This window comes from Rhinolophus sinicus, linkage group LG07 (genome assembly GCF_036562045.2).
Source record: "Rhinolophus sinicus isolate RSC01 linkage group LG07, ASM3656204v1, whole genome shotgun sequence".
Taxonomy (NCBI): Eukaryota; Metazoa; Chordata; class Mammalia; order Chiroptera; family Rhinolophidae; genus Rhinolophus; species Rhinolophus sinicus.
In genome coordinates, this window is record NC_133757.1 from 38,428,198 (window position 1) to 38,440,850 (window position 12,653).

General features: G+C 35.8%; 1 pseudogene; it reads left to right on the forward strand.

The window, feature by feature from the left end:
• Positions 1 to 12,188, forward strand: part of LOC109447381 (ubiquitin-conjugating enzyme E2 G1) — a 99,922-nt pseudogene extending 87,734 nt beyond the window's left edge.
• The last annotated feature ends 465 nt before the right edge of the window (positions 12,189 to 12,653 follow it).

Below are 12,653 nucleotides of genomic sequence, written 5' to 3' on the forward strand. Positions count from 1 at the left end.
TAAGCAATTCCTTAACCTTTAATCAAAAAAGCTAAAGAATGTTCCCCTACCCATCTCCCTATTTCATTAAAAAGAGAAAGCCTTTGCTTAAAGCATCGCTTTGTTTGGAAATCAAATTATCCATTGTAAAATAACACTGAAATTTATAGTATATTAAAAGTACCCTCTTTGGAATTATTTTCATCATATTACTGAGAATACAATATTATGGGTGACTCTGTGGAAATAAACAATTCACTAGCAAGTTACAATGTCTCTTTCTGAATTTAATCGTTGAGGCTAAGATATCATGTTCTTTTATGGGGGTAAAAAAACCTTAGCATTAGACCTCACTTTCATGAAAAAACAGAAATTTTTGAATGTATGCAAAATTTAAAGTTACCAAGTCACTGACAGAGTAGCTAATAAGAGATGATTTTACATTTCTGTGAAAAAGCCACTAGCTGACGCCCATTATGCGTCACGTGAGCCAGCTAATTTATAGTTTGTCTCTGTCAAATGGACAGATGGGCCTGGCTGAAGCACCAAAGTACAGCTAGCTTTCCAAAGATTCTTTAATGTAAATGTTATCTTTGTAATCAGATAAAAATAATAAATGTTTTAAGCAATCAAGTACCTTTGCAAATAATTTTCACCTTTTGCATAATGTGGGAAATTTTTCTAATCATATTTTAGTCAGTAAACTTTTTAATAAAAGCATTTTTACCTGAAGTCTAAAATCTAGCATAAAAATATATCATTGTCAGAAAGAAAAAAAAAAGTATTTCTCAAGTCTATGAGTTAAAAGTAGTAACCGACTTCTACCCGTACATCTAGTAACCATTTATGTTCAATTTAAAAGTTTATCAGTCAGGGTTTAATTAGAGAAAACAAAATGCATTCTAGCAGGTTTAAGCAGAAAGAATAACTGAACTCCTTACAGAATTACCAGGTGACTGAAGTAAAAGAGTTTCATGGTCTGAGCTTCCAGGATGGACTTTCAAAGCCACACAATAGGGCTGGGTCACCAAAAGGGCTGCTGCCCCTCGCAAAATCAGAAGAGCCCATAGCAAGTTAAAAAGCCACAAGCCTAGTTGCCGATGTCAAAATAACCACCTGTTCTGCTTAGGCAGCCACCAGTCAAATGGGGAAGCCATTCTACAGGAACAATCAGAAACTAACTTCCTCTCTAAAGAAAAGAGATTCTAGAGTGAAGGTACCTGGTCACAGCAAAAAGAAGCTGAGTCACCTTGAGAAACTAATTTAATATCCATCATATTTAATAATACCCAATCCCATGCTGTATATGGTTCTTAGCTTGTTCCTAAATGTATTTACCTCCCTCTGGAGACTATCAAAGTTATTGGACAATTTTCTGAACCAAAATTCTGGGAAAACTCAGGATTGCTAATAGTCACAGATATACCTTTATCTTTTTACTAAAAAATTTCAGTATAATTATTAATTCTAGGATACTGTTTAGAAATTGTGGCATATAAAAATATTGCTAACTGGTATGCAGGAATACAGGGGACTATATGTCAGCAAGGTCGTAACACCCAAGAGTTGAAAATGACCTTAAAGATCAGCTGGTGCACCAACCTTCCAGGCAAGCACGTCTGAAGGGTGGTCACTCAGACATGCTTGGGCACGCACTGGTAAGGGGCACTGTGGCAAATGCATGATTAGTCTGTTCCTAACTTCTCCTTGCCATCACCACTCACCAGGTGAAGTGTGTTTCTCCACCCCTTCTCTTTTCTCCAATCTAAAACAATTAGTTTCCTGATATGGTTCTACAATGTCTTTCCCATTTTTTGTCAGTTATAAGAGCAGACATTGTTGGCGCCATGCCAAGGTTTTCAGACTACCTTTTACCAGTTATTGGGTCAGTTGCCACTAAGAACACTTCCCTGCCACCTTCTCTAAAGGAGGACATTTGGGTGATGGAAGCTGTTTGCCCAGAAACATATGCCAGGTTATAACTAACTACCCCCATTATATCTGGTGGCCAATGACTTTTTGGTATGAGGAGTACAAAAGCCCAACTCTCGTTACAGTTGAGAACTTGCCACAAAATCAGACGGAGACCAGATTTCACCTGGAAACACCTCTTTGGCTAGCGTCTCTCTCCTGCTTTCTAGCTTCCTTTCAGGTTTCTCTTGAAAGCACTGCTTCAAATCACTGTTAAAGAAATCTTTATCTCGGACACTATTTCCAGTGACCCAACCACAACACTACTCTTCCTCCAGAGCATTCTCAGAGATATTTTCTAAGCCCCTTCTCTGCTCAGTCTGTATCTTCTGGCACAGGGAATGACACATAGGATGCACTTAATAAATATCTAAAAAATGGGTGTCGATAGCACTTTTCACTGAAGAGTAAAAACTTACTGTTGTTATTGCTTGGTAGATTTCTATGACTCTTGTCCTTTGCATCTCTGACCATGAGATGATAGCTATCTTCCTCTGAATTGTTCTGTAGTCTTGAAATATAAACATTGCATATCCTATACGTATTGGATTTCTTGATAAACACAATTTTTAAACCACAGTATTATATAACAAAGTTACTTCTTCCCTAGGACTTGTATAGTGCTTTTCTGCAGATTTTTTTTTTTTAATAAAAAGACAAGAATATTGGATGAGAGCCCGAAAGGGAAATATTGCCTTTATTTTGTGTTATAACATGTAGACTGCAACAGAATTCAATACCTAGGCAGACAGATACGCTAGATAGATAGTATTAGAGTTCTGTAGTCTAGGATGAAGAAGAAAGCTACCTCAATTCTACTAGGGCCCATGACAATCTCACTAGAATAGCTGAAGTATTTCCCATATCCAGATGACATATGTGAACATCATACAGGATGTCCTGGGTCCTCTCATCTCTTTTGTGAATGACAGAATAAACATAAGGAAATACAATATTAGACAAATACATAAATGCAAGCTTTTCAGATATGCAGTGCCATAAGACCCAGAGCGAGTTAAGGTAACTCATTAAATACTGCTCCATATGGATCTTTCCAGCAACATTTTATGCTGGTCTTTTGTTCCTTCCCTTTTTCCCCATAAAACTGTTTCTTTATCGCTATGAAAGGACATTTGACTGCAAGTTTCTTTTCAGCTGTTTTTTGTTTTAATTATCCTTATGTAGCCAAAAGTTATCTGCTCAAACTGAAAACAACTGTAGCACGCTGTCCATGCCAGCCTACTTAAGAAACAGAGTAATTTTTAAAATGCCAGGGGCCTGCCTTGGTCTGCCTTCTTCTCCTGGTTAGGATTTTTTCCTTTATCCTGTTTCCTTTATTTCCTCTTATTTGCTCATTTCTTCTTATTTTCTTATTTCCTTTATCCTCTTATCCCCTTTCTATGGTGGAGTCATTTTGTATCTTTGGGCTGCAAGCTTCTTAAAGACTTCTTTGTAACTAGAATCTAGATAATGACAGACATTCTAAGAAGGCAGGAGTAACAGAGCTATGTGTATAGAATATTTGCACTTGGGGGATGTAATGGAGTAGTATGTATATTAGAACTTAAGGAATTAAGTGAAATGGTTTTTCAATAGTGGTAGTACAGATGCACAATTCACAAGTGACAGGGAATACAAAATATTTATAAAGCATCCTCTAAGAAAGAAGAAACTGGTATGATACTGAAATCATTATGAAGCAAAAAGAGGGCCAGAGATTCTTTTTTCATGTAATATTTACAAAATGTGTTACTCAAAGAATTTTAAACATCACTATAAACAGAGAAATATACAGTTGAAACTTTAATAATATAGTAAAGCCACAAACAAAACATGGTAGTATTATTATATCCATTGTTCTGACCAGTCACTTTTTAAAGAGTATATAAATTCAATGCAGGCAAATTTGTATTTGTGTTAGGTGAATGCACGTAACTTCTGAGCAATGTTATACAGAATTGCTAGTTGCTATGAAGAGAGTAAGAAAGCCCTGTGAACAAGCCACATAAACATAATCCTTATGTTAAACTGGAAATGACAAACTAATACAAAATTTTTTTCAGAAAAGTAGTATTTAGGAATCTTATCTGCAAAAAGAGATTACTGAATTAACACCAGTTGGTTTTGTTGAATCCTTTTATATACTGTCTCCAGATATTTCTATCAGTTCTTGAATACATTTTTCATTTCTATAAATTTGTATTGTACATTTACTTTCTATAAATTTGTAGTATACATTGGAGGCAATGCCACTGACATATTTGCATAAATCTATATAAAGGGAATATTCTGAGGTAAAGGATATAAAAAAAACCTCATACTTAGAGGAAAAGGTATTAACAGTCATATTAAAAATATCATCACAACTTAAAATAGAATACTATAAAACTGATTCAGTGAAGCATTTCATTTCGAATACATGAATAAGAAACATGGTACAATTTCCTCTCCTAAGAGTTTAACATTAACCCAGAAGCAGCAGACAGAAAAAACAGAATTTGAAATCCTCTGACAGCTCAAAACTATACCAGCTTTACATTACTGGTAAGTGTTTTAGATGTAAAATCAACTATCATGACCACGATCTAGGAGAAAAGGAACAGAAACTGCGAACGAATTTATTGTTTTACCATAGCCTGGGAGAAATTCCCTGAGAACAGAACACAAATTATTTGGTTGTTTTCAGCAATTCCATTAACTGATCATGAGGCCTCAGAACACTACTCGAGTCTCAGATTCCATCTGTCATCTGTAAGCATCCTGCCTATATCACATGGGTGAAGTGAAAATAAGAAAACAGATATGAATGTGCTTTGAAAATGCTAATGTTAGTAGCAATAAAGCCAGTGAGGCTGCCTGGCCTGGCCTCAGCCTCCCCCCACGGATTGTGCCTTTTTCTACATTGTCCCTTGGCCTCTGGACTCCATGCATATGCCACCTTTTTTCAGTTCCCCATTCCCCCCATCCTCCCCCTCCAGTCACTCTGCCACTGGTTCTTTGCCCATTATGTCCTTTCATCTGGAACATGCTTCACCTCTGTGTCCCACCCACAAGCCCTACCCTCTCAGCAACCTCCTCTATCTAGCCCATTCCCATTCATCCTTCAGATCTTGGCTCAAACATTATTTCATTAAGGGAATCTTCTTAGACCTACCTTTGGAAATTAAGTCAAGGTTTCTCTTTCATACCCCTTTTTTTGTTATTAAAGTTTATTGGTGCGACAGTAGTTAATAAATTTACATAGGTTTCAGGTGTACAATTCTGTAATATATCATCTATACATCATGTTGTGTGTTCACCACCCAGAGTCAGTTCTCCTTTCATGACAGTAAACGGGATCTCTTTCATACATTTCTAAGGCATCACTAACATTCCTTCAGAGCATTTATCTCAGTTTTAACTTCCATTCACTTATGATTATTTGCTTGATTTTTCCTCTCCCCTAATTTGAAGAAAGTAGGGCAGGATATGCTTGTCATTTTATCCCCAAAACTTAGTATAGTAACTCACACAATAAATAGCTCAGTTAACCAGGTGGATAAAGTATAAATATCCACAGGCTTTACTCCCTTACCACATGTAGGCATTTGCTAAAGTGCCACCTTCTGGGTTATGCAACTTATTATGAGATGTGCAACTTATAATCAGTATGATATGGATCTTCTTATTCTGGAGCTTTCTGCCAAAGTTATCTCTTCTCATTAGCATGGCCCCATGTTGCCTGCCCCCACCATCCCAATTCCCAAGAAATATCGTCTGGGCAATTTCAATTAGCATGCCTTTATTTTTTTACTAACTACACGCAAAATTTCATGCTAACAACATTGGTTTTAAAAAGGGGTGAGTACAAAAATATTTAATACGGACTCACTTATCTCAAGAAGTTCACATGAAGAGCTATAATATAATTTGCTATATGATATATGCTGAGAAATAAACAAAATAATTGCTATAGAAATTTAGTGGATAGATTGTTTGCTGATTCAGTGAACAAGACATCATAGCCTTAGTGAAAGCTGACTTTCATTAAACAAAGGCAAATGGTTTGAGACAACTCTATACAGAGAGGGCAATGTCTATAAACTAAAAATCATTGGAATTCACCTCCTCTCCCAAAAGGAAAAAAAATCCAATGAATCTACATGACCTTTTCAAAATAAGTTAGACCATTAAAAGATAGGATTCTTCTGATCAAACCTCCCTACCTCCCTTTCTCCCCCTGAACCAAAAAGAAAAAAAAATTATATATATATATATATATGTACATATATATATAGAGAGAGAGAGAAGAAAAAGTATACACATTTTAAGAAAGGAAAACACTGTATTAAAATTATGCTGATAGTAACCACTTTGAGCACTTCTTGTAATTGCAGAAGTCAAACGTGACTTGTATTCAACTTTTGTTATCAGTATATATTGAGTATTACAATTTTAACACAGATTTTCCTTTCTTAAAATGTGTGGACATTTTATTGGCACCCTCTGTGTGTGTGTGTGTGTGTGTGTGTGTGTGTGTGTGTGTGTGTGTGTGTTTGTATAAAACAATCTAAAGTCAAAACTCACTTCAAACAATTTTTGGACACACAATAAATAAATAAATAGAAATAAGTAAATAAAACTACACATATGATTCATTAGGATTAATTAATGAAAAGTCATTTCTATCTAACGAAGTGGAATTTATATTTTTTAAAAGGAAAACCAGTTTTCTTAAACTTTCATGTACTTACAAGAACTAGAAAGAGGCTTACCAATTATTATGTAGGAAAAGACTTACAATTACATTAGAATGTTTTTCATTAGAATATGTTATATTAAATATTGTTCTTATATTCTTTGAAAATTCTCTCTAATAGTTTTAAATATTTCCTTTATAGTCTTTCATTGTAGCCCATCTTTTATCTACAATTAATATTAAAATAAATTTCAGTGCAGCTATTACTTTTAAAATGACATACTGTGTTTTAAAAATATTTAAATAGTGATTTTATAGTTAGTTAAATTTCAACCAATGTTCTTAATATGCAGAAATAAATTTCATGGGAATTGTATTTTAGTGAAATGAAATCTTACTATCTTTAAAGATGATTTAAAAAAAAGAAAAAGTTTTTCAGTTCACATAGAAACACTGCAGATGCAGAAGCCATGGTCACTTAGAGCTTGAGACATGTTTATCAGTTAGACTGTGTAAGAAACAGAATCTCACTTTAACAGAGATAAACCAGGCTGGTGTGAGAGAAGCCTTCCCAGTCAACAGTGCCAGAAACCTATGAACTCAAGAATTCCCAAGATAACTTTGACACTATACATTTTAAGAGACAGCACAGCATGTCCTAATTACCACACTGGTATCTCCAGGCAGTTGTGACCCCAGGTTGCTATAGGTTATGGCTCCCTAAGGTTCGTACCAAGTACCTGAATGACCCTTCATTAGCCAAGGAGCTAAGAAGTACTAACTTTCCCTAGATGGAGTTAGCTTTACTTGGAAGTAAGGATACACTATTTCTTTTTATCTGGTTCAGGTATAAGAGATAGTGCATTAGCTCAACTTTCCTGGTTTGCCAGACACAAAATTTGCAGATTTGTGGTTCAATCCTTGTGCCTTAATTTGATTACTATTATACAATTTATTTTCTCTTTAAATGAATGGCAAAATTTTGTTCTTTGATGAGGAGCTGGGGAATTAAAATATTAATGCTTTGAGAAAAATATTTTAATTTCTGACTGATCTTTTTAAGGCTGATAAATCTTTCCACCAGGATACTTTGATGGTGGAAACACAAATTATTATAGCCTTTTTGGAATGCATTAAAGAATTAATCAGTTAACATTTCTGGGATGTTATCTCATTTCTGGGGCCTTATCCCATAGATAAAGGCACTACTACAAAAGATACATGTAAAGGGCAGTTTACAGCAACCTTGTTTCTGAGTGAAAAAATAATCGAATCCCAAAAAATTACATACTGTAGAATTTCATTTATATAACAACCTCAAAATATTTTAGAAACAGAGAACAGACTAGCAATTGAAAGGAGTTGGGGGTGGCAGGGAAAGGAGATGGAGGGAGGGAAGTGGGTATGACTATGGAAGGGCAACAGGAGGGATACATGTGGTGATGGAACTGTTATTATCTTAACTGTAGTCGGGAATACACAAACCTACACATGATAAAAATGCATGTGACAGAACTAAACACACACACACACACACACACACCTCACTTTCAAATAAGTACAAGTAAAAAGGAGGAAACCAGAAGACGATCAGGGATTGTCAATATCCTAGCTGTGATATTGTACTATATAGTAGTGTGTAAGATGATGTTATCACTAGGGAAATCTTCAAATGCACATGAGTCTACAATTATATCAAAATAAAAGTGATATTAAAAACAAAGTAATGAATACTCAAAAAAGTATACAGAAATACATGAACTGAAACATAATCCTTTAAAAATATATTTTATAAAATATTTCCTACTTTTTTATAATTCCTGCCCTCTAGTTTAGTTTGCAGTAGTCTGAACCAGAGAACATCTTAGGAAGGGCTTATAATTTATGTAACAAAATAAATCACAGTAAATAGCATCACAAGATATCATACTAGTGATAAAGAACATGAGATTTGGAGCAGAGTAACTAGGTTTAAATTTGGTCTTTGCTATTTCTTGGTTGTATTATCTTAGGTGAGTTATTTATCCTCTCTAATCTTCAATTTTCATATCAGAAAATGGGGACAACTATAATATCTAACTCACTGGGTGCTGTGAGAATCAAATGAAAGAATACATGGAAGGAAGGCATTTGGTACAGAGCTGGCACATAGCATATGTTCATTAAACTTAAATATGGCTTACATTTATATTTGTTATGGTGTTTGTTCTGGTGGCAGCACAGGTTGGATATGGATTCTGAATTAGTGTTTAAGGAGGCTCTCTTTCTCTCGCTCTCACACACACACACATATATACATACACACACACTATTCAATCAATAAAGGTTAGGTAATTGTGACAAGAAAATTCTTAATTTTTTTTAAATTTTATTTTATTAAATTTATTGGGGTGCCCCTGCATTCTGATTTAATCCATGGGAGGACAAATTTACATATCAAAAGTCAAGTATGAAATGGCACATGGGCTCCCAAATTAATGTATCACATTTCTGATGTATTATTATAATGATGTTTCAAAGAGACTTCTAGATTGGAATTGGGGAAAGTCACATCTGGCTTCACTCCTTGTATATCTTGCATATCAACACTTAACATCCACTTTCACGTAATGCCCACAACACTGTGTTGTAGGTAGGTATTGTTATCATTTTACAGATGAGGAAACTGAGGCTTAGAAAAATTAAGCAATTTGCTCAAGGTCAGAGAGTTAAAATCTAAAAACAAAAACTTAAACACATATCTGGCCCTAAAGCCAATGCTCTTAATTATTCTATAAAACTAAATATCAAATCAGAAATTTATAAATTTTTGTGAATATTTTTCCTCTCTTGACTGTGAGGTGGGTTGCCTCACATAGGCAGTATTTCACAAGACACTAGATGGGCTTCCAAAGTTTAAAACTTGACTTACTATAAAATCAACCATTTGGTAAATGCTACAGGAGAACTAACTTATTTGTACACATATGGGCATGTCTTTTTGTAATGAAGATTTTATTTCTTACAAATTTAGATCCTGACATATTATGCTTGCTCAAAATATACTACCTTATGACGAACTATGAACGTTCATTGGTTTCTCATAAGTGTATCAGATTGGTCTAGTGCCTCAAACCCTAATAGGAAGCAGAGCGATATCCTAAAACTTATACATGGTTTTGATTTCTAATATTGTCACTGTAATGATAACCTTCCTTGTGCTAAACACATCATATGTCTTGTCTATATGTCTTCTTTCATTTTACCTTTACCACACTTTAAGAAAAGTACTTTTGTTATTCCCATTTAGCACGTTAAAAAAAATGATGTTCCAAGAAGTCATGAACCTTACTCAAGGTCACAAGATCTCAGTATTCAGATGCCAGAGTCAATCCAGGTAGTATCATGCCTTAGCAGTGTTTGGTTTATAACCACTTATGATTTCCTGACTCTTCTGCCCTCTCCTCGGCAATTTATTTCACCTCCCTAAGTTTCAGTTTATTCATCTATTAAATTTTAAAGTAATACTTTCCCTAATGAGAATTAAAAGAGATATTGCCTGTAAATCAAAATGTAGAAAGAAATGTAGAATCTTCCCATCTCCGATCACTGCCACCATAATTGCCAAAAGATGTCCTCCAATAGAAAAATATGGAGCAGTGAATTGATTCTAAATATATAAAAACAGAAATATAAATAATACATATTCCTCCTGAGGCTATGAGAAGGAAAGCCAGAATGTTCTCCCTGGCTTGCACAATGCTGGCTCTTTCTTTCTTGGTCCATTCCTACTCCCAGAGCCAGAACATAGGCCAGACAGCTTTGAATGTGAGCATGTGCTCACTCCTCAATCGGTCTCCACAAAGCAGTATATGAGTTTTCAATTGTCTTAGTTAATCCTCTGAACGTGAAGACAATTCCAAAGGAGATGTCATTGGCAGTACATTTTTAAGCCTGGAAGCACTCGCCCTTCTGTCACATCTCTACCATCTGGCAATAAATGCTCTCATGAATCTATGTACACTGTTCTAACAAATATGCCCCCCTCTTTGCACACAAGGAATAATCTGGTAAGTCTGGTGCCAGACAGGAGTACTAATGAACATGGGATATAGGGGATATACAATTATGCAATGGCCCATCAAGGAAGACTGTAACTTTGGCCCTGCAATGATCCCACAGAACATTGATTAACATAGAGAAATACAAATTACTGCCCACAGATAGTAAAGGTGAAGGATGACAGTGAGCAGATTTTTTCCTTATTCCCTCAGAAGTGATCCTCTTGTTTCTCACTGCTTCTTGAACAGCCAAAGCCCAGGGTCCCTAGGTCTTTACCATCCATTTTATCTCAAAATTCTCTATACCTTGCCAACCCTCTCTATGTGACAGCTCTGGCTATGACCTTGAAAAACTGTTTCCAGCTGGTGACTAAGGTTTTCTACTAAAGAGCTCTGCCACTATCCAGCACATCTTGGATTCTATATGGAAAACCAATTTAAAAGTCTGTAACCAATTCAAGTTTTTAAAGCCCAGCACCACTCATCTCATTAACTGGCATTATTTTATATACATTTATATACATTCATTCAGGAACAGGTACAGAATGTTACTCAATAAATTTTGAAGTAATAAATGAATAAACAATAAACTCAAACCTAAGTCTATTTGCTAGTTACTGGCCACTGAAAGTAAACAGTAAAGAAATGTGTTTGTGGACACTTTAGTGAGAAATATGACAAAGGAATAACTTCTGGATTCATTAAGATTTAATGAAAACCTCAATTGAGTTATACTAGTGTTAGTGGTTTACAAACTAAACAAAGAGAATGTACCAATTTGCTGATTATTAATTCACATTAGACATAAAATGATTTGTTAAACTGCCTTGGAAATATTACTTTTGACTCAGAAATGAAAATGAGTGTATGGCCCCAGGAGGGGCGGGTCCCGGGCTCAGGTGCGGCTGAGGCCGCTGGACCCTCGGGGACAGAAGAGAGCATCTGGGCCCCCCTAGCTAGGAGTCTCCGACTCAGAGTCTGCGCCGCGCGGGCAGGCAGTGGTGGGGGGCAGGGGGCTAGAGTACTCTAAGAAACTGGCCCCTGGCTGGAGAGAACTCAACAAAAATCCAGTGGAAGGCTTTTCAGCAGGTTTTGTAAATGACAATGATCTCTACCGATGGGAAGTCTTTCTTATTGGTCCTCCAGATACACTTTATGAAGGTGGTGTTTTTAAGGCTCATCTCACTTTCCCAAAAGATTATCCCCTCTGGCCTCCTAAAATGATGTTCATTACAGAAATCTGGCATCCAAATGTTGATGAAAATGGTGATGCATCCATTTCTATTCTTCATGAGCCTGGGGAAGATAAATATGGGCATGAAACACCAGCGGAATGCTGGCTCCCCGTTCACACCGTGGAAACCATCATGATTAGTGTTATTTCTGTGCTAGCAGACCCTAAGGGAGACTCGGGTATTAATGTTGATCCTGTGAAAGAATGGAGGGAAAACTGAAATGGAGAATTCAAAAGGAAAGTTGCCCGCTGTATAAGAAAAAGCCACGAGACCGCTTTTGAGTGACATTTGTTGAACAGCTATAACTTCTCTTATTTATTTTAGGGTCTCCAATTGAGAAACATGGCACTGTTTTTTCTGCACTCTACCCACCTACTGCTGGACTTCTGTTGTAACAAGTTAGAAAACAAGTGGCTGGAACTTGGCTGCAATAAAACATGTCAGTATCAATGCTGACAAGAGTCTAACAAGTGCCAACTTACAGATGATTACGCATTTTGAATTCTAATGAACTGTTTTAACCTTCAGGAAGAATTGCAAAGACCCGTGCATAGCACAATATGATCTGGATAATATATATACTGTTCATGTATATCCACAAATACACCTTGTACCAAATAACGCTTTCTTGTGCTAGAATAAGAATCGTGTAAATTCCAAAAAATTTTAGCAGGTTTTCTTCCCCTACTCATTGTTTCCTATCGGTTTTAAAAGACTCCTTAAAGCATGTCAGATGAAAAGCAATTAGGA